General features: G+C 43.2%; 1 protein-coding gene across 2 annotated transcripts in view; it reads left to right on the forward strand.

Annotated features, from left to right (window-relative positions):
• Nucleotides 1–1,235: 1,235 nt before the first annotated feature.
• The window catches only part of Stk33 (serine/threonine kinase 33), a 174,599-nt gene continuing 152,523 nt past the window's right edge, over nucleotides 1,236–23,311 (forward strand). For both annotated transcript variants that reach the window (XM_057778611.1, XM_057778612.1), the window contains exon 1: nucleotides 1,236–1,330. The gene's annotated coding sequence lies outside the window, so the exon portion shown is untranslated. The remainder of the gene's footprint in view (nucleotides 1,331–23,311) is intronic.

The raw sequence follows: 23,311 nt of genomic DNA on the forward strand, positions 1-23,311 counted from the left end.
AGTTCTGTAATTTTCCAGAACATTTCTTGGCTAAGATTCCAAAGTTCTATAATATAGTATATGATGGGGGAGTATCTGCGCTTGAAAAATGGTTTTCAAAACGAAGTTACCAAGTAACTCATGATCATTTGAGCGGGTTTTTTCCTCTATGGAGGGAGAAGGGTGAACTAAGTAGTTGCCAAATGTACACCTGTAAGCAATAAAATTAATTGCTCTGATGTACTGTTACTGGCTATCAATCACCTTAATTTCAGAAGACATCTGCCTTGAATAATTATGCTAGTCCAAGTAGAGTTGAATTTCTTCCCGGCAGCTGCCGGAGAGCAGGACCCCGCCCACTGAAGCCATTCCTAGTCCGTGTCAATAGAAATTAGCATACAGCTGAAGCCAGCTTTTCAAGTTTCCACGCCTTGCGACGTGCATTGAGACGGTCCCACAGAGATTGGGACAAATCTAGAGATGTGTTATTTGACTCATCACGGGCCGCTTCAGGCTTACTTTGAGGACACACACCCGCCTCCTAGCAGTGACTTTGACTTTTGGACCCGGTTCAGGTCGTTTTAAGGTTCACTGGGGGCGCGAGCCTGCAGCACTAGCTCGGGCTGCCTGCGCCTTTACTGTGTCTGGACATCCCGTCACGATGACGGCAGTGCTGTTAAAATGTGTTTTACTTAACACTGCACTGCTCTGTGCTCAAGGCAGGCTTCCCTGCTCGGTTCCCGGGGTGCAGCCGGTGGGGACCGGGCTCTGGGGCACGTGGGCGCCGTTGCACGGCTCGCGCACCCCTCCCAGGCTCCACGCACGCGGAAATCGGGGGCTTTGCACTTTGTCCCGGTGAGGACCCCGTCCACCTCCCGGGTCGGCTCAGTGGCCTGAGAAAAGTTAAGCTTAAGCTTCTTTAGGTGTGGAGTTTGGGGCGGGGCGACCACCCGCGTGGAGTGTGCTCCTCTGTCAGAGGCAGCCCGCCTGCCCGCGCCTGCCGGCGGTGAGTGGCCCCCTGGTCGCCTCACAGGGCGCGGCTACGCTGCCCTGAGGGAAAGGGTGGGCGGGAGGGTTAGGCTGCGGAGCGCCGTTGCTACGGCAACCGCGGGCAAACCGGCCTCAGGGCCTCCAGCTGCGGGTCTGCCTGCCAGGCAGCCAGCTCTGAGGGACCTGGCGATGACCACGGACCCTTCAGGAGTCCCCAGGGGCCTAAGCAGTTGGCACCTCATTTCCCCCGGTCTGGTGTTTGGGTGGCAACTGGCTGCTTGGGTCCATCCACACCTCCTCACCTCCATCCCACTTTCACTACAGGAAACATTTTTGAAAGTTTAATGTGACTTCACTAAGGGTAAGTGTGTGTGTGTGGGAAAACGTCCTGAAAAAATGTGGAGTTGTAAGAGGTTGATTTCTTTTGAATTTCCTAAGAGCCTGACACCCAGCAGGACCTCATATTGTAACGGGTTCTTCGGGCACACTTCCTGCGCATAGCGGATGCTCAGAAGGTAGAGTGATATTAAGAGCTGTCTCCTGCTGATTCTGAGGCTAGGGAATTTCAGCCCGCTGCCTCAGCTTCCTAAATGCACCTTAGATGTCTCCCACAGTGGTGGGCTGAAGTGGACCCGCGTGCGGAATTGCCCTGCGCAGGACAAATGGCTAAGTGGCTAAGTTAGTTGTAAGGGGATAAATTGCACATTTGGGGTACTCACCGCAGCTGAGGAGGACCCTTGTTTTCTGGTCTGACCTCCTACCTTCAGCATCAGACTAGGATCTTGCCAGCCGTACACAGGAGGAAGGATCTTTGAGTCGAAAGCAAAATCAACAGGTTTTTGAACTTAAGCTTTCTCTCCTCCAAATCGTCTTCAAATTGTGAGCAATATGTAGAGAGTCTGTACATTTAAGATTCTCGTCCGTGTAAGCCACCAGTGTTCTTGTCAGAATGAATCACACCTCTGTTTCGTTCTCAGGCTAGGAATCTCACCCTCATCAGTACCACCCCCTTTCTCCTATGTCCATATCATCAATTTGTGTTCATTTTGTCTTCATACCAAAGAGCAGGTCTAAGCGCTTACTCTGTTTCTTCTTCCGTGGCCCGAGAACAGGCTATGTTATCTTGTCTCTTGTAGTTACCTCCTAATTGGTCTAGAGTCATCACTTCTTTTACAGTGTTCTTGCTTGTCTGCTCTGCAGTGGAAACAATATTGAAAATTTATAAATTGACCATGCTGGGCCAGAGAGATGGCTAAATGGCAAAGGTGCTTGCCACCAAGTCCGATAGCCTGAGTTAGATCCCCAGGACCCACACGAGGGAAGGACAGAACTGACTCCACAGATTGCTGTCTGAACCCCATGCATGATCTCTAGTACCTCTAGAAGAATAATCTAGACCAGGCATGGTGGCTAGCTTCTAACTCTTCCTGATGTTGTCTCCCAGGTAGGGCCATCGTGCTTGGGTCTACAGAGACTCGAGTTTTCATCCTGATTTTTTTAAAAAAGATTTATTTATTATGTATACAACATTCTGCCTCCATGTGTGCCCACACGCCAGAAGAGGGCACCAGATCTCATTACAGATGGTTGTGAGCCACCATGTGGTTGCTGGGAATTGAACTCATGACCTCTGGAAGAACAGCCAGTGCTCTTAACCACCCAGCCATCTCTCCAGCCCCGTCATCCTGATATTTTTGTAATTTTATTGATTTTTATTGAACTCTACATTTTTCTCTGCTTCCCTCCCTGCCTCTCCCCTCACCTTCAACTTTCTCCCAAAGTCCCCATGCTCCCAATTTACTCAGGAGATGTTGTCTTTTTCTACTTCCCATGTAGATTAGATCTATGTTTTCATCGTGACTTTTTGTCTCACTTCAGGATCTGTCATTTCCTTCTCTTTATCTCCTACCCTTGATCTCTGAGGCCAAACCTTTCCTCAGGAAAACCGTGTTTGATTATTTTGTCTGGGACAAACCTCATTACTGGCTCCTCTAGTAACATTTCTGGGCATGGCGCATAGTGTGTCACTAATAAGTATCAGAATGCCTGCATTTTAACTCTTTTCCCTTGGCCTTCAGTAGCGTCTGACAGTATCATGCGATGGGTAGAAGCACATACTACAGGAACAGATAGTTTACAGGTTAGTTCTAGTTCTGAGATCTGTGGACTGATACAAATTTTATGGAAGGGTGATACAGTGTATATTGTACCACTTCTTCTGAGATCCAGAATGTGTATAGACCGTACCCTTGTAGTGGCTTGAGTAAGAACAGCCCCCATGGGTTTATATATTTGAATGCTTGGTTATGAAGAGAGGTACTACTTGTGAGGGATTAGGCGGTGTGGCCTTGTTGGAGGAAGTCACTGGTGAGTGTGCTTTGAGGTTTCGAAAGCCCAAGCCAGGCCAGTCTCTCTCTCTCCCTGCTGCCTGTGGATCTGGATGTAGAACTCTCAGCTGCTTCTCCGACACCATGTCTGCCCGTGTGCCACCATGCTCCCAGCCATGCTCTGCACCATCACAGTGGACTGAACCTGTGAAAGTGTAAACAAAGCCTCAGTTAAATACTTTCCTTTATAAGAGTGATCATGGTGTCTGTGCAGATCGAGGGAACTCTAAGACAACCCTGAATGCCATCAACTACATTAGCTTCTCTTTAGTAAACTGAATCTTAACTGGAATAAAGCTGATGCCTAGTTTGGCATTAGTTCATGGCAGGGTTTAGCAGCAAATGAATCTACAAAAACGTTTTGAATTTCAGTCTAGGATGCCAGAGTTTGTCTTAGTGTAACAATTCAGACACCTTCCCAGTGCCTCAGATTTTTCGCCAGGAAGTGGGATATGACTCTAGCTAGTCTGCCTACAGGTTCAACGTCATATTGCTTTGAAAAATAAATGAATTACTGCATGTGAACTACTTGAAACAGTGAATGGTGCTTAGTCAGTAATATGTAAGGATCCACTCATGGTGCTTAGTCAGTAATATGTAAGGGTCCACGCATGCCATTTTCCTAGCTCTGTAAGGGCTCTCCAAATGAAGCATTATTAGCTATTATTATTACTATTATTTACATGTCAAGTACCAAATGTAGTGATGACTGTCTTCATAATTTAATCTTTTCATTATACCCTTGTTGCTTAAGATCAGTTTCTCGAAAATGAAATTCCAAAGAACAGCAATGCTGTAATGCTCTTGAATCAGGGGCTGCTCTATTCTCCAGAAAGATGATCGACTGATGCCCATTTCACAGATAAAAATGGTTCCTCTTTATTATAACTTATACCTTTATTGTTTATTTGCTTAAGCATTAAGCAACCTAATTATTAGCTGTTAGTGATTTCTTTGATTTGAATGTCTAGTCAGATTCTTTGAAGGATTCTCTAGACATAGTTATTGTACACATTGATGTGGTGCAGTATGGCATTTGAATATGCGCACATAGTGATCTTAATGATCAGGTCAGGGCAACTGATGGTTTTCATTTCAAACTAGAAGGGTTTTTGTTTTTTGTTTTTTTGAGACATGGTTTCTCTGTAGCTTTGGAACCTGTCCAGGAACTCACACTGTAGACCAGACTGGCCTTGAACTCACAGAGATCTGCCTATCTCTGCTGGGATTAAAGGCGTGTGCAACTACTGTCTGGCCCTCAAACTAGAAGTTTTAAAGTTGTTGCCATTGACTGTAGACATCCTGTGTGCTGGGAATATTAGAAGTCACTGCTTGCATGCAGCCGAACCCTGACCTACTTCCCATTCTCCATTTCTTCTTCCATTGTTTGTCTGACTTCTGTCTTCATTGCTAGGCAGGAACCAGCCTCCTGGGCTTTAACAGGGCTTAGGGTAAGGCTGTTACTTGCCAGTCGGCTACTGAGTCTGCTAGAGACCAGTGTTTCACTGAAATCTAGACAGTGTGGGCCTTCAGTACAACAGGGGTGGGGGAAAGACATTCAGGTGGGAGGCAGAGGCCCAAGGGAGATGTGCGGCGGGGGGGGGGGGCTCTTAAAGTGGGAGGAGCTTCACTGCCTTTCCACATGAACAGTGCAGGTTCATCTGTGGAAGAAGAGGGGTGTGGAGGGCCCCGTGTCGGCCACACATTCGTTTGGAATTGTTTGAGCACTGTTGATATAGTGAGAGTATTGCTTGTCATACAGGGCATGTTTTAAACCACAATTGCCTTTTCATTTCTAATGGCCTTTTGTTTTTGGGAGTCTTGAGGTGTGAACTCAGAACTGCATATCATGCGCCATGAATGTCCCTTGGCTCCTATGTGATTTCAGACTTAGAATGTCCTTATGCAGAGATCGGACAACAACCTATACTTTCTTAAAAATATAACCATTTTTTTTTAAAAAATGTTATTTTGTGAAATTAGTAAATTGAGAGGTAATGACAGTCGGCATAATAAAGTTGAGAGCCTGCGACAGTGGGTGATAGCACTTTCTGGATAAGCATGAGGACCTAGGTTCAGATACCAGCACCTATCTAAAAGGCTAGCGTCCCTAACTTCAGATAGTTGGGTGTGAGCTGAGACAGAAGGAGCATTGGTACCTCTAGCCTGGCTCCAGGTTCAGTGGTGGACCTGTCTGAAAGGAAGAAGGCATAGCTGAATAGAGCAGGACCACAGACGTCCTCATCTCTCCTCTGCGGGTGTGCAGACAGGCACAGATATGCACAGAAACCATACATCTATTGTGTATGTGCACACACACCCCAACACACAGAGTTGAACAGTATACTTTCTCATAAAAATTGTGAAAAATGATGCTACAAAGGCCGGTGCTCATCTGTCTCCATGCCTCACTGAGGAGGAAGGAAAGAGCTATTTGTGTAGGGAGGATGAGGATGGATTTTCTAAAGTGGCTTCCAGATATGCTAAACCTGTAGGGTTGTTTCTTTGTCTTTAAGACCCCGAGAAGTGGCTTCTGAAAGAGAAGATGTAATCCTGGAGGAATTTCCTTTCTTTCTTTCCCTCTTTTTTTTTTTTTTTTTGGTTTTTCGAGACAGGGTTTCTCTGTGGTTTTGGAGCCTGCCCTGGAACTAGCTCTTGTAGACCAGGCTGGTCTCCAACTCTCTTTCCCTCTTTCTTAATACTTTCTTTTCTTTCATATTTTTTAAAAAAGAAAGCAAATTATCTTTTTTCATTTTGCATACCAATCCCAGTTCCCACTCCCTTCCCTCCTCCCATCCTCTCCACCTGTTTCCTCTCTTCACCCCCACCCACTCCTCAGAGAAGGTAATACACATTGCTTTGGGGAAGGTCCAAGACCCTCCCTACTATATCTAGGCTGAGCAAGGTATCCATCCAGAGAGAATAAGATCCCAAAAAGTCAGTACACGCAGTAGGAATAAATCCTGGTGCCACTGCCAGTGGCCTTGCAGTCTGCCCCAGCCATGCAACTGTCAGCCACATTCAGAGGGACTAGACTGGTTCCTTCCCAGTCCGGCTAGAGTTGGTGAGCTCCCATTAGCTCAGGTAAACTGTTTCAGTGGGTACCCCATCACGGTCTTGACCTCTTTGCTCATATTCTCACTCCTCCCACTCTTCAACTGGACTTTGGGAGCTCAGCTCAGTGCTCCCCTGTGGGTTTCTGCCTCTGTTTCCATCAGTTGCTGGATGAAGGTTCTATGGTGACATTTACGATGTTCATCAATCTGACTACAGGGCAAGGCCAGTTCAAGCACCCTCTCTTCTATTGCTTAGAGTCTTAACTGGGGTAATTCTTGTGAATTCCTGGGAGTTTCTCTAGCACCAGGTTTCTTTGTAGCCTCACAATGGCTCCCTCAATCAAGATATCTCTTTCCTTGTTCTCCATCTCTGTCCTTCCCCCATCTTGACCATCCAGCTTCCTCAGGTTCTCCTCCCCTTCTGCCCTCCCCTCTCCCACCCTCCTTTCTCCCCCCACCCCATGCTCCCAATTTTGTCAGGCGATCTTGTCTATTTACCCTTTACCTGGAGGCATTTTCTACGCTCATCTGTGTAATGATCCTTCGTAGATTTCATACACTCACGGTTGCTACATACCAAGCAATATCCATTTTTAAGTAGAAGCTTAAATAAGGAAAACGTGACAAAATTGATTGCTGTCTTTCTGGCGTACTTTCAGGTGTGTTTCTCCCCTTCTGAATTCCTCTGCATATTAGTGTGGCTGATTAGGTTTTGTGTGGATTTACCTTTAGGGCTCTAGGATGTGAATAATGGGCACATAATTGTTAAATTGTGTTAATGTACCTGCTCTAAATTTATTAAGAAGTAAATTGTACAGTGTGTAAGAAATGAATCACCCCCAAATCTCTGGTTTTATTGGCTTGAAGTTGTGTTTAAAAAGGCTTATAAGGTGAGGGCAATGATTTTAATAACTAATTAAAATGCCATTTCTATGTGTTGTAGACTACATAAAATTACCTTTTTAAATAGTCATTGATTATATACATATGTATGTGATGTTGAAGTAGAGCAAGACTGTGGGGGAGGGGAGAGGACCAGTGAGAGGCAGAGCGAGGGCAATGAAAGTAAGGGGGGCAACTATCAGAAGGAAAACATTTTGTCCTGTATAATTACTGAAAAATGAACAAGAACAAAAACACATTAAAGTCATCAATTTGAATTCCAGTCAGGATGACTAATAAATTGGAATAAAATAAGAAAGACCCCAAGTTTTTTGTGTGTTTTTAGTGTTGAAGATAGGTTTGATACTGTTAACAAAATTTAGCATGATACTGCACACCTATAATCCCAACACTTGAGAGGCTGAGGTGGGAGGATTGAAAGTTTGAGGCCAGTCTAGGTTCCATAGCAGGTTCTTGTCTCAAAAAAAAAGTTACCATTTTCTTATTTTTGGACATGAATTTAGTAAGCAATATTAACTATTACAAATACATATTCAGCAAGTATTTATTGGATGCTATGATATGCACCCGATTCTAGAACATTGAACTGTGCCTTCACCTTTGCATTGCATGTGTAAAATGTTTGCTTGTGGTTCAGTATTTTTAATGTGAGCTGGTAGCTATTTCAAGAAGCTGATCATCTGGACCCATTTTAATTCTGGACCCTAATAATTAAAGGGTTCATAACAAAATCATTATAGAAAATTCCTCTAATCTGCAAGACTGAGATGGTGGTCACCGAGGCGCTGGCCATTGTGTTGTGGTCATTTACCACCGACACAAGCTGTACCTGTGAGGCTCCAGTTCTTGCTACTTGAATCCTCCTCAGTGCCCTGTAGCAGGCCTCACAAGGGCATTCTCCATGTGTTACAGGGAGCTCAGCTCTTTCCTGCCTGAGATTTTTGGAGGAAGCTCCATATTTATTCTTTGAATGTTTTTCATGGAAGTCCAACTCATTTTCTTCTCAAACTTCTTTTAAACAACATTTATTTATTATTTAATGTGTGTGTATGTGTGTGCATGTACATGGGTGTGTGCACCTGCATATATTGTGGTACATTGTTGTGTGCGAGATTCTGGGGAGATGTGAATAAACCTTTACTTACCTAAGATGGGGAACTGATGACAGACCAAAGTAAGGATGCCTCCAGAGCCCAATTTGGTGACCCAATGAACTAACAGGAGTATATTAAGAGGTTACTTGCAGGAACATTAAAAACCACCTGTCGTACCTGAAGCCCACCCTAGCATGGACATGGCTCACAGAACCTGGAACCGGGAGCTCTTAGTTTGACTGACAGCAGCTGGGCAGGTAGGAGAGTGTCTCTTGCAGGCAGCCCAGCAGGTATCTGTCTTCTCAGGAGTCCTTTTTGCTCGGTGGGGAAAGGCCTAGTGTATTGATTGGATTCAGGGAGTTAGTGCTAGAAGCCCTGCTCCAGATGGTTCGATGACCTGGGACAAATGTGTTAAGTTGGTGCCACGAAGAGACTGTGACTGCTCGTTGTCCAAGCAAGTGGCCCGGATGCCTGGGCTGTCTTTATTTATACAGTTTCAGTGCTTTGAATGGACAGTTTTAAATCAGTTTTTGTTTCCTACGTTTCTAAAAATGGTTGCAACACTTGCCAGTTTGTCTTTGCTTCTTTCCCCTTCTGTCTCCCAACTCTCCCACCAGTAGCCATTAACTTCTTGATTTATATCTCTACTGTCAAAAGCATAAGCAGGTTTGCAAGCTACAAAGGAACTTTTCTGAGTAGGCACAGCTGAACAGTGTGACCAGTTGGCAGCACATGGGGTTACAGTGTCCTGCAGGGCAAGAGACAGTTTTGGCTCTTGTGGTTAATATTGACATCTGGTAGCATCTGAATGCTCATAACCCACTCACCAGCCAAGGCTGGATCAATCCACTCTACATTTTGTACTGCTCTATCTCCTCTGGGGATATAGTAGGGTTTCCCCACTTACCTTATAGACAACATAACTTGGAAACTTACTTTTACTAGTTGGCACTGTTTATCCCTTGTCCTTATGTCCATCTCTCTTAACTTCTATTGACACAGTTATTAGAAATAAAGAAAGTGTGGGTTTCTATATTTCTGCTTCATTCCCTGTTCCTAGACTGTTCGCATTAACTCTTGGTACCATCTATTCAATACCATTTCTTTAAAATTCTTATGGTTAAAAATCATTCTTTCCAGAACAGGTATACAAATATGTAATATTAAACTTCGTGACCTGCTGTATGACTGTCATGGTGAAATCTAGGAAAGCAGGTAGCACACATGCTCCTGGGGTCACGCCCAGAATTATGCAGCAAACTGTCCACAGGTCTTTGCCAAGTAGGTCAGGGTTTCCAGGGTCTTGCCGCAAGGAGAGTCATTTATGCTGTTCTCCAGCCTCTCCCCTGAAGAAGTCACATGGTTCCTGACACTCTAGAGTTGTCTACTTCCTAAGTCTTAATGAGGCTTCCCCTCAGAATGTCCTGAGACTTTAGAACTTACTAAGTTCTGCACAACACATGCACGTGAAAGTCAGAGAACAACTTGGGAGAACCGGTTCTTTGATTCTACCATGTGGGTCCTGGGGATCAAACTCAGGTCTTCAGGCTCGACAGTACATGCCTTTAGCTACTGACCCATCTTACTTGCCCTCAAACACATTCTTAATTTTTTTTAAAAAGCCCTTGATTTTATGTACAGTAAAATACTTTATATTATCATCTGGCAGGATGTTTTCAAGGTTCATTTCTGTTGCAGTATGCGTAGCATTTCCCTTATAACCATCAGTTAATGTCATGTGTTTTCTTCTTGAGTGTTGTGAATGATGCTGCTGTTGCCGTGTGTGCACAAGTGTTGGCACAAACCCGTCTTTTCAGTTCTCTTGGGTGCGCATTGCATGTATGAGTGGAATCACTGGTCTTCTGAGAACTCAACTTTTGGAGGAACCATTGAACCCTATCCCAAAGCCACTGGACCATCTCACTTTTCCCCCAGCATTTGCAAGGCCCCCCTTTCTTAGAGGAAGCTGATTCTGACACAATGATGGAAAGTGATGACTTCGGGAAGGCTATCAGCAAATGGAAAGTTCCTTGTGATGGAGAACACAGAAATGCAGTTTTTACTTAAGGGTTAACATCTGTCTTTGTTTTAAATTCATCTCTAGAAAAAGATCTTTTTTTCCTGTTATTTTTAGCATTTTATCCATGCATCTGCTCTTTTGAGTTTTTGCCTTCTTGACTTCTGTGTGTTACACCTCCACTCTAACACTGCCCCCAGTTATGTGTTTTTCCTTTGGTATCACAACCTTTTGTCACAACTCCCCATGTTGTCAGAGTGGGTCTGTCTTCTGTACATGCAGGACGTAGCCACAGAAGAGACTCATCAGGGTGACTGTGGCCAAGTGGAGACATAACCCTTAGAGAAAGACCCTGAGCTGGAGGTTTGTCCTCTGCCCTTGATGGTGGCTTCACTGTAATCTCCCTGTGGGCTTCTTTATTCTTACCCATGATAGGCCTTGTTCTAAGGCTCAACCCAGGATTGAGGTGTGGCCCAGCAGCCGGGTTTACATCTCACTGTGGCAGTCAGTTTTTTATCCACTCAAGGCACACCCCAAACTGACTCTACAAACCAAAGAACCTGTCTGCAGTTCCAGAGGCTGCTTACATAAAAGTGTGACCTAGAATCTTACCAAGATGTAGTTGTGCACACCTATAACCCAGGACTTAGAAACAGAGGCAAAGGATGGGGGTAGTGGTAAAGCCAGACTGGTCTGCATAGGAAGGTCCCGGCCATCCAGGGCTGCACAGTGAGACCCTGCCTCAAAACCAGATAGTCACGAAGGAGCCTCCCTCCTGAAAGGAGATTGGTTAGCTATGGGAAGAGAGGGCAAGGCAGCTGTTTTGTTATACAATATTTGAAGAGTTGTTCAAATACACTTGACAGAGGCCCACATTTTGATCTTATATTCTGGCCCTGCCACTGAGTAGCTCTGTTTTTTCCATCTACATTCCTTTCAGCCTAAAATAATTCAGTGCTTCAGAAATATAACATACAGTTCCTGTACTGATGAGATCTGGATTCTTTAGAAGATTGAATAGCAGTATGGTAGCTTTTTGAGTTCAGCCATCAGCGAATTGAAATTGTAATAACTGTATTTATTATACTCAGTTCTGAATGAGTTATTACTAAGTCTTTTGTTGATCCCATATTATCTCTGGTTTACAGACTAATTTGCTTTTCTTTTTTTTTTTTTTAAAGTAGGATTTCCTTAAATTCTATTGGATGCTTCATTACTAGAATGTTTGAAATGGCTGATTGCTGGAATCTTCAGGGAAACTAAAGCCTTAATTACATCTAGTATTTTTATTTTAGTTGATTCTTTAAATGAGTTCAGAAGTAACTTATTTTAAAGGGCTGATTATTTTTTTTGTAACTACATGTCTTGCAAATTTAGAAATTTTTGACCACACCATTTTACTCTTGCCACTTTAGCTTAGGTTGTAGGCAGCATAGGGGTTGTTGGCTTCTTTCACAGTGAATAGCATGGCGGCATTGTGTCTTAGTACCCTCCCCCATGTTTCTTGCTGCTGTTTTTGCCTAGTATTGATTTATATTTTTCTATTCTCCTGCCACGTTGGAAGCGGGGGTTCCCGAGTTGGAGCCTTTTCCATGTGACTGTTCCCTAACGAGTAAAGAGTTGTTGATCAGATTGCAGACTTGATGTTTAGTTCTAGGTGCCAGTTTTCAGTGGCTGTATGACATGACAGCCCTGGAGCTGTGTTAGCGCCACATCTGGTGCTGCACCTGTGTAATAGACGTTCCTTTAATGTATTGTGCTATGATTTTAGCGTTGTCATCTGTTGCTGTTGTTATAAAGGGATATTGATAGACTACAGGGTTCTCCGAGTATCATAGAAAATGCTTTTTATTTTATTGATCACATTGATTTTCATAAGAACACACTTCTGCTAAGTCTTCAAAATAGAGCTCACAAAAGCTCTGATTGGAGTAGTAACTGAAGACTGCGGTTTACTGTAGGAAGATCTGTAAATGAAACAGTATGGGCAGTCGGTCAGTGCCTCTGATATTCCAGAGGAGGAAGCGGGGGCACCTTGGTCACTTTTGAAAACTGTTTTCAGAGTCAGTTACTAATTGGGGTGCAGTGCACGGTGTTAGTGCTTCAAATGGCACTGCAGTTCATTGCAGTTCTGACCAGGGATAATACAGTGCAGGTGAGATGACATCCGTCCTACAAAATGGCTCAATCTGATTTTAAAATAAAGCAGTAAGTGAAACCAGTAAGAGTTCAAAAAGCACTTAGGGCCCCAGGAAAGAAGATTTAGTAAATTTAGCTTTCAAATAGTTTCTCCCTGTAGACGAATGCCTTTAAACTGATGCAAGTTATCAAGCCGTTAGATTAATGAACCAAAGGAAGATTCCTATTTTCTCTTTGATAAGGATCCAGACTTCAGGGACAGAGAGCTCTCTTTCAGGGCAGACTTCCTCCTTAAGTGGTAAGGCTCTGTCTAAACCTTTGGTTCTCTTCCTATATTTGTGAGGAAAAAAAAAATCTGTTTTCTCAGATGAGCCTGCACTCAGCGTGAGTGCCATTAAAGGCTTAAGATGACGGCTAGGCATGGTGGTGGACGTCTGTAACCCCAGCACTTGGTGTGCAAGGTGGAGGCTGGAAGGTGGAGTCAAGGCCAGCTTTGGCTACATAGCACATGGGGCCAGTCTGGGCTCTTTGAAGCCCCATTAAGGTTTTTTTTTAAGTTTTGATTTGACATTGTGAAAAAGATGATATGAACTGGGAGACATTGCTAATGACAAGGACACTAATTTTATAGACCTTTTTATAATTCTTTACTATTTTCCACTCAAAGAGCTTGAAATTATTATGATGGCTCAGTTTTCTTTCCTTGAACACCTACATATCACAGACTCTTGGTATTAAAAACTGTGAGAAATAACTCACGTTCATTTGAGAGTGGGAGAAATGTTGCTAACCTTAGAGAATGAGCAGATCCATTCCTTCATTCTGTGCCTCTGCTAAAAATGATCTCAATCTTTCACGAGTGATCTTTGAATTCTAGCACGAACACTGTGTAATATAAACAGTGATTTTTAGTGTTGAAGTAATGATTTTAAGAATATGGATATCTGATGTGAATACTGAGCAGAGGCTTTCTCACATTATGCCTGAACATTTCAATTACGTTGCAAAGTAAAATTATGACGACTTTTCTGTTGAAAATATCTAGCATTTTTCTTTTCCCCACATATTTTTCTAAAAATATAGTAAGATTGACTGCGGAACAATGCTGTTTTAGACACCTAGCTGGGGCATGGAACCAATCCACTCCTCCTGCTCTTTTGTGACCTCGGCTTCTACACAGATCGTAGAATTGCAAAATTTACAGAGCTCCTTGCCTTGTGTGTTTATTTCTAGAGTATGGGGGAGGGAGGAAGGGATTGGGTGCCCGTTATCTTTGTTACTAATTCATATTAATGTAAAGTTCCTGAATTAACTTATTTTCAGCAATTTTGCCTCTGTTAGACTTAGTTGTGTTCTCCTTTTTAGTCTTTAAATTACATTTTCAGAGTGCTGGTGTAGGAATCCTTCACCCGTTTACTTGCTAAGTTTTGACTAATTTGTATAATAAATTAAAGTCTTGTTCTTTTCAACAAACACTGGCCATCTAATCCACTGCATGTATTGTCCTAAGCACCAGGTGGGGAGCCATACCAAGTAAAAATGACCAAGGATGCTAAATATAACAGTGGGGAAAGGTGCTAAGTAATCACAGTTAGGTATGCTCTCAGTGTCATTTGTAGAGAGCTCCAAATACAGAGGAACTTATTTGTATATGAGGCAGCAAAAACAAGGGTGTGGAAATTGACTGTTAAGATGGAGGTGGAATTTAATACTTATTATTTTGATGCTTATCAGCATTGTTCAGGTGGCATGAGTTTTGGGCATTGACTTTTCGTTACATCATGGTGCAATTTACAGTCATCTGGATTTTGCAACATTATTTTTTAATCTGTAAAGAATCTTTTATGGCAAGTTTTGGATGCTGGCCTCCGGAAGCTTAGTGGGAGATGCCGCATTACTCAGTCCCCGGCTCTGTTATTAACAGATGCTTCCTTGTCCTCTGCCTCTGTCCCCTTTGCTGAGGGACTCTGACCCGGCTTCTGGGCAGTTGATGAGGTTCTGTGCCACTTCGAGTGTTTTGCTAAAGCTTTTGACTTTTGTATTGACTATAATGTTATTCAGTTTCTATTTTAAAAACCCTTGTTCTGGATTTGCTGAGATGGCTCAGTGGTGCAGGTGCTTGCTGCCAAGCCTGACAGTCTGAGCTGGATGCCAGGCTCCCACGTGTTGGAAGGGGAACTGGCACTCCACCTATGGCAGTTGCCTGTCTCCTTCCTATGAATTTGCCCTTTCTAGATAGCATCATTGAAACCTTACAGCGTTTATCCCTTTGTACCTAGCCTGTTTCACATAGCGTGCGTGATTTTGGTCTTGCACATGTGACCATCAGCCGGAGGTTCATATGGCCTTTTCTGTAGATCTAGTTCTGTACTCCTTTCCCTCAACTAGGCTAGACTTTGAGGGGAAAGGATCCAAGACTTACTGAGGAAACTGCTTCTAGGTGTTAAGCTGGTACAATAGGATTCTGAATGTTTCCTTTCCCTTTCTTGTTGTTGCCTGTCTCTAATGTTTGCGACCATTGTATTGTATCTATCCAGTTTTCTAGCCATTTAAATCACAAGGATAAATGTTACCTTATTTCTCCTTGACCAGAAGCAGAATCTCCCTCCCTCCCTCCCTCCCTCCCTCCCTCCCTCCCTCCCTCCCTCCCTCCCTCCCTCCCTCCCTCCCTCCCTCCCTCCCTCCCTCCCTTCCCCCCCCTCCCTCCCCCCCCTCCCTCCCTTCCCTCCCTCCCTTCCCTCCCTCCCTTCCCTCCCGTCTTTCTCACTCTCTTTTCTTCTTGTGGTACCGGTAGTTGCACCCACATATTGGTATTTGTATTTGATCCGTGATCTAATTCCTAGCCCTTTCTTTTTTATTTTGAGGGAGGGTCTTGCCCAATTGCTCAGGACCTGTAGTCCTCCTGCTTTAGCCTTCTGTGTAGCTGGGATTATAGACATATGCTATCATGTACTTCTAAAAGTGGACCAGACTAGCAAATACTCAGATCTTTGCCTTTTCCTTACTCATTTCTGTCTTTGGTTGAACTGAATTGTCCCAGTTGTAGGTTGTACAGTTGCTAGGCTCTAAGTGTTGACTCAGTACAAGAAAAACGGCAAGATGATCACATGTCATCGATTAGGTCTGCCTGCAAATGATGCAGAGGACATTCTCTCCTTGTTGTGTCGCATCTGACCTGCTTCTGCTGACTCGAGTTCCTATATAGGCATTAGGGAAGTATTGACGAATGCAGTTTAACAGCACCACACTTGGTGAAACGCCAAATTCTACAATAATAGATTTATTTATTTATTTATTTAGTTTTGGTTTTTCGAGACAGGGTTTCTCTGTGGTTTTGGAACCTGTCCCGGAACTAGCTCTTGTAGACCAGGCTGGCCTCGAACTCTCAGAGATCCTCCTGCCTCTGCCTCCCAAGTGCTGGGATTAAAGGCGTGCGCCACCACCGTCCGGCAATTTTTTTATGCTTCCAAATATAAAAGTATTTTCTAGAATCTTTTTTGTTATTATGTTAAAATGCATGTTTGAGTAGTACTACACTTGTTAGTGACCTTTAATGGCAGAGAGAATTATGTATAGTCTGCATAGAATCTAACTATATTGTAGTATTTTTGTCATTTATTTTTGAGTTGTAGTTTAATAAATATAGCTTATTATCCACAATTTACAATTGCAGTTACATAAATCTCTCCTTCTTCTTCTCTTGTACTGAATATGTGTAAATGTTATGAATAAAAATTGAGAGGAACTTTCATGTCATTTTAATGGGCTTATTGCATGTATTGAATATCTGAATTGCAACTTTTAATTTCCCCTTGGAATAAAGAATTGAAATAGTGAAATAAATCAGAGCCCCTCAGGACAGAGATAGACAGAACTAAATTCTGTCCATTTTATTTGAGAGATCGTAGTGTTTTATGGTAAAAACAGCCTGTTTCACTCTGAGTGACAATTATTTTGTAATGAAGAAATGTCTTGAAATTGTGGGTCATTTTTCAATTTTATATGCATTTTGTCAGCCTAAAATAATCGCTGATTTGGACTTTCCATGGGAAAAGAGGTGAAGATTATATTATTAACTTTGCAGGGAAATGATTTTAGGTCATAGATCAGATATACTGCTTAGAAGCAGTGGAATATTATAAAAGGGGCTTGAATCTTGTAATGTCAGCTCAGGCAAGAGATAGATAACTGTAAAGTTCTGGGTGAGGTAGGGGGAGTCTGCCGCTCCTATGCTTGGGCATTGACGGCAGGAGCACGGGGGATTTTAGGCTAGCCTGAGCCTTGTGAAACCCTGCCAACAGCTAGCCAGCCAAAGAGACAAGTGGACAGACAGACAGACCTTCTGAAAATGAACCTCCAAGCTAAAACAAAACAAAAAGCTGCAGAGAGATAAGTTAGTTGTAGAAAAAAGGTAAAACCTCTGCTGCATGATGCAGAGGACCAGAGAGGGCGTGCTGTGCGCAGGCGCTGCCTGTGTGCAGTCAGCAGGAGATGCGGGATGCGTCCAGAGCCTGGACGGACTGCGGCTGGCTTAGGAGACAAAAATCTGGAGATACTCATCATGTTCACACTGGGGCAACATATAAACTTCCCAGGGTTTCCCACAAAACACCGCTCAGACCTAGGGCCCTGTTCTCCTACACAGGCAGGATTAATGCTAACTGAACTGGTTCTGTCTGGGTTTACTATAGCTAAACCTCTGAAGAGCTGTATTCTGATGAAGACTCTTGTTATTTCCCACATATTCATAAATTACTGCCTACTCTGGCCATAGTTTCTCCTGCCAGAAGTAAAAATGATTTGATAACCCTGGACTCTGCCCCATGGGGTTAAGGACACTGTTCATATTTGTAATCCTTGGGTCTTCACCAAGCCAGTCACACTAGTTTTCTCACTTTATAGACATTTTCCTGACAAGCTAGACTGGATGGAGGCAAGTTACACTCCAGAATCTCTTCTTTAACCATATTTTGTGCTGCCTTGTTTGAGTTTGAAGAGTTATCATTGGGTTGGCTGCTTGTTATCAATGAGTTGCTTGTTTGTGCAGTGCTGAGGATTGAATCTAGGGCCTCATGCTTGCTGGGTGAGCTCTCTCTCACTGAGGTATATCCCCTTGCCACCCCTGTGACTTCGAATTGTAAGAATCTCACTAGGCTGCCCAGGCTGGGCTTTAAGTCACTCTGTAGCTCAGACAGGCCTTGGTCTTCCAGTTCACCTGCCCCCACTCCTGGGTGGCAGGGATCACAGGCCTGAGCCACTGGTCCAGTGCTTTCAAGGCTGTAAACTTTGTTTCAACAATGTTACAGGTTGTACACAACTTTTAACAGTTAACAAGAAGCTCGTTCAGTAATTTAAAAAAATCTCCACTAGAGGTCAGTCTATCACCTGGGAATACGAATATTGTCGCTTTCCTGTCTTAAAAGTGAATTTTTAAAGAAGAGACTAATGTGACTGGATAAATTTTGAATTACAAGCATAATCAAAGAGTCATTTTTCATGTGCGGTGCTGGCGGTCAGACTCAAGGCCTTACAAATGCTAGACAACATTCTTAGCTGTACCCCCAGACTTCAGAGTCATCTTCACAGAAGCAAAAGCATGCATGACTATTATAAGATCCAATATTGGCTCAATAGATTGTATTTGCAGAGTTCAATCAAGATATCTCGGTGAAATGACTTCTGGGATAGAAAGACTACTTATTGATGACCTTGATCTTTGTTTTCTATAAATTACTCCCACATTAAATATTAAACCAGGTTTTCATTACTAGTATTTCAAATTCCTTTCCTTGACTTATTTAATTCAGTCAGTGCTGCAGGACACACCTAGAAGGTAACGAAGCAGTGAAGTTGTTTGGTGCCCGCTAAAAGATACTTTTAATATTAGGGCAATGTGAATATAAGCTTTTTTCTTAAAAAAAAAAGCTTATTTTATTTCTTACCACCCAGGTTTTAAAAATAACATGGTATTGAATTAAGAAGTTAACAGTCTTTATTTAAAAGTAACATTTTGAGCCCACCTCTGTGCTTGTGAAAGCAGTGTTACTGTGGAGGAATGACAGACACTTATTTGTAGCGTCTCATTGGTACAGAGTAATCACTCACTTGACTCATGACGTTAGTGAGATGTAAGTAACAGTTCTGGCTACTGGAGGTTAAATAAAGCCTTTTAGGCAGCCTTCAAACTAACGGAAACAATCTGACTGGACTCCAGATTTGCTACACTGAAAATGAATGGCACCGTGCAGAAGAGGCCAGAGCAAGGCTGGTGGATCAGCACAGGGTATGCTGTTGGATAGGCAGTGACGTAAAGCCAGAGAGGAATGAGGGAGCTCAGGACAGAGGTCTGCAGAGCAGACAGGATGGTAAGAGTATAGAAGTCTCCAGAGGTAGCAGAGAACACGCGAAGAAGGCAAGACTTATCCCTTGCTCTGTAGGTGCTATATGCCAGCCATTGTGCCTGTAGCTCAGTGCCCTCCACCTTATCCTTCCTGATGGATAGTATGCTGATTCCTTTTTATAGACAGGATAACTGAGGCTTAAAGAGCTTCAACAACTTACTGCACTGAGATTTGAACCCAGGGCTTGTAATGCAGCTATGAAACTGCTTCCTGATGGCAGACAGCATCCCTCATCCCCTTTTTCTTTTGCTTCAGTTTTTTCCTCCTCCTGTCTACAGTGCAAAGATAGCTGTAGGCTTACATCCAGTGTGAAATTAACCCCACAGGTAAACCTCAATTACAACAAAAGCTGAGGGTTATAACTTCCAGAGAGGCAGATTGGGGATATTTTTGTTAAAAAGTGGAAGTTTCTCAACCTTTGCCTGCGCATCACCACGGCGACCTCCGTTCACTGATTAGATGGTGATGAACGTCGCAGTTCACACCGCTTTGTTGTTTCCCCCGCTCCGAAATCCACTAATTATCTTAGGAGGTGTCCCCTCTGTTGGCGTGGCTTTTCACAAACGGCACTCCTGGAGGTGCCTCTCAAGGACTTTGCAGAGTCTTAATAGGCAGCACAGCGGGCCGGCCACCAGGGAAGTTGAGGGATCGCGGGTTTGGGCTGCCGGTATACCTTTGTCGCTTTATTTTTACACCTGCAGGCAGCAGTGCTTCTGAGACCTTTTCGTCTTTTAAAGATAGCTTTGATCCTAGATCCCTTTCTGCTTGGGATATGTTTTTGAAGAGGTGAGGACAGAATGTCAGCTTTCTTCTCCCAAAGGCACTGGTAGCGAATTTCCCCTATAATCCAGTACTTTCATCATCCCCTCCATGTTGATGGTTCCGCTAGACCTGGAGAATGGCATTGATCTTTTGTTTTTTGACCCAAGCGTCTGGTTAATGGTAAAAGGTCCATCAGCTGAGAATGCTTTTAATCAGGCTTTCTTTTTTGTGTGTGGCTGAGTTAAGGTCTATCTACGGTCAATTGCAAAATGTCTTTCCCAAGTTTCTTTCTCTTTTTTTCTCCTGAAGTTGCTTGAAGGTGATATTAGGAGGAATACATCCGGGTCATACAAGAGTAAGAAAATGGAAAGTTCTTCTCTTTAAATAGCTTTTAATCTCTTGGATAAAACTTTGATTTGTTTTGATAAAATAGCACCGAATTCTTAACCTAGCAGTATAAGGTAGCACCAGATTCGCAGGTGCCCGAACTTCTCAGCAGAAAAGGCCCAACCGAAGCCTCAAGGCCAGAGTCCTTGCTTTCTTCCTAAAGGAGCTGGGAATGGAATTGCTTCTTATCTGTTTTAATCTGCAAGTGCCCCAAGTCTTCCTTTTTCTTCTTTGCTGATTCACAGTAGAGAAGTGGTCACACATAAAATACTCAGGTTCCCTATAGCCCATCCGCCAGCCTACTTCCACCTGCACCCTGCTAGCTTCCTAGCTGCCCTCAGACCAGCCTTCCTGCCTTCCTGCCTTCCGTCTGCAGCAAAGGCCATATCACAAACATAAATGCGATCTTACCACTCCTTACCCAGAAAGACTTGTCACCTGGCATTGCTCTTACAGGAGAGCTGTACACCTTTAGTTTGTGAGCCCTAAAGATCAGGTCCTTCTTTCTCCCGAGAACCTTGTAGTCTGTAGTGTCTTCCCACAGTCTTCCTCAGATTCATGTTCCTTCCCCAAAATCATTCTTTCTTTTCTGAAGAGAACTTATCATTGTCCTTTGCATACCTGCTTGGATAGCTCGTTTTGAGAAATTCAAGTGTAATCGTATTTTTAATTATCAGATTCATTGCATTACTATTACATGCTTTTATTTTTCCTTTTGTTGTAGGCAGCTTTTTCCTCACATAATTTTTTTTTTTTTTTGAATAGTAGCATTTGGTTTTACCCTAGGACCTTGGACTATTTAGTCTCAGTTTTCATGGTTATCCAAGAATATGGGGTATGGGTTCCATCTCCTGAAGTGGACCTTAAGTCAAGTCAGATACTGGCTGGTGACTCCCACAGGCTTTTTGCCACCAGTGCCCTAGCAGATCCTGTAGACCAAAGGGTTTGTAGCTAGGTTGGTGTTTACATTTCTCCTTTGGTAGCATGCAGAACACCTTCCTGTACCAGACACTAGCTCATAAGGGTGAAGGCTCTGTATTGGCACCAGCTGCTCTTCTTCATGTTCAATGATTTGTGTAGGTGTTGTTTTCAGCAATGGGGCCTTGCTTCAGTTTGTGGAGAGCAACCAATGCTCTCAGAAACAGCCTGAGTCGTTTGGGACCCTTTTAGTGAGCAACTCAATCAGATGTAACCCAGTCCTGGTACTGGAAGCTTCATTTGGTGATAAGAGATATCCAGTTGGTTTTTTTTTTTCTGGGAAGATTTTTATTTTTTTTTATTGAAAAAAAAATTTTCCGCCTCCTCCCCGCCTCCCATTTCCCTCCCCCTCCTCCCGCCCCTCTCCCCCTCCCCCCACTCCTCTTCTCCTCCCTCTCCAGTCCCAGGAGCAGTCAGGGTTCCCTGCTATTTATTTGATGATTTCATTTAGACGCCCTTCATATATTTGTATATCTTACAAACCTACTGTGTTAGGTTTTTATACTACCCCTCAAATGGCCTTTAATTTTAGCTGTCCCTCTCTTGTCCGCCTCTTCCCTCCCCACTTGATCCTCCCATAACTAATTTTTCCATTTCCGTTTCTTAGTGAGATCTATCTGCTACTCCCCTGAACCCCCAGTCCCTTACTCTATACCTAGCCTCTGTAATTCTATGGATTGTAGCTTGGTTATCATTGACTTAACAACTAATATCTACTTATAAGCAAATACATACCCTATTTGTCTTTTTGAGTCTGGGTGACCTCACTCAGGATGGTTTTTTTTTCTAATTTCATCAATTTACCTGTAAATTTAATGATTTCAGTTTTTAAAGAGCTAAGTATTATTCCATTGTGTAATTTAAAAACATCCATTAATCTGTTGAGGGACTTTTTCCCCTCCAGTTTCTGGCTATTACGAATAAAGCAACAATAAACATGGTTGAACAAGTGTCTCTGTGGTAGGATAAAGTTTCTTTTGAGATATTCCCAAGAGTGATATAGCTGGATCTTGAGGTAGGTTGATTCCCATCTTCCTGAGGAACTGCCACATGGATTTCCATAGTGACTGTACAAATTTGCAGTCCCACCAGCAGTGGACGAGTGTTCCCCTTCTTCCCCACCCTTACCAGCTTGAGCTATTATTTGTTTTTATTGATCTCCACCATCCTGATGTGTGTAAGATGAAATCTCAGAGTAGTCTTGATGTACATTTCTGTGATGACTAAGAATGTTGAACATTTCTTTAAGTGTTTCTCAGCCATTTAAGTTTCTCTGTTGAGAATTCTCTGTTTAGATCTGTACCCCATTTTTAATTGGGTTATTTGTTTTTTGATATCTATTTTGAGTTCTTTGTATAGTTTAGATATTAATCCTCTGTCAGTGTGTAGTTGGTAAAAATCTTTTCCATTCTGTAGGCTGATACTTTGTCTGAATGATGCTGTCTTTGGGTGCACAGAAGCTTTTTAGTTTCACAAGGTCTCATTTATTGATTGTTGATCTTAGTGCCTATGCTAATGGTGTTTGGAAAATATTTTCCTGTGTCAGTGAGTTCGAGGGTACATCCCACTTTCTCTCTAACCAGTTTCATTGTATTCTAGGTCTTTGGTCCATGGAGGTTGAGTTTTATGCAGGGTGATAAGTATGGACCTATTTGGATTCTTCAGTTTGGCCAGCACCATTTGTTCCGTATGCTTTTATTGGCAGAAAGTTCAGTATTTGTCTTTGCGGACTGTCCCTCTGTGTGCTGTGTAAGAACCTGGAGATGCTGAGAAGGGTTAAACTTTTGTGCCATGTGTGCCCTATGGAGAGTGAACTAGGAACATGGTAAATTCAGCCTATGCAGTGGGGAAGGTTGCTGCTGTTGGAGAGAGGTCCTAAAAACCCAGAGGGACACTTATGCACTGTTTCTGTAGCGTGCACAGCTTGCATTCACATCCATGAAGACTCACATTAGCATATTTAGTCATTTTCCCAGTGCATAACCTCATGTCACAGGTATTACGTTTCCTCATGACCAATTGGGCTGGTTTAACTCAGACTCAGTAAGAACTCTGTGCCATTTGTGCCTCCTCTTGCCAGGAACCGCTGATGTGGGTCATGCCAGGTTTTCTGAACAGGTTTTACTAGCTTTGAATCCCAAGAATATTCCCAGAGGGCTAATAGGTGGTGCATTCCAAGAATGAATGTAGTTATTACTGGGTGGGTCACCCAGGAAAG

The sequence above is a fragment of the Chionomys nivalis genome, chromosome 8, assembly GCF_950005125.1.
Source record: "Chionomys nivalis chromosome 8, mChiNiv1.1, whole genome shotgun sequence".
NCBI classification, from domain to species: Eukaryota; Metazoa; Chordata; class Mammalia; order Rodentia; family Cricetidae; genus Chionomys; species Chionomys nivalis.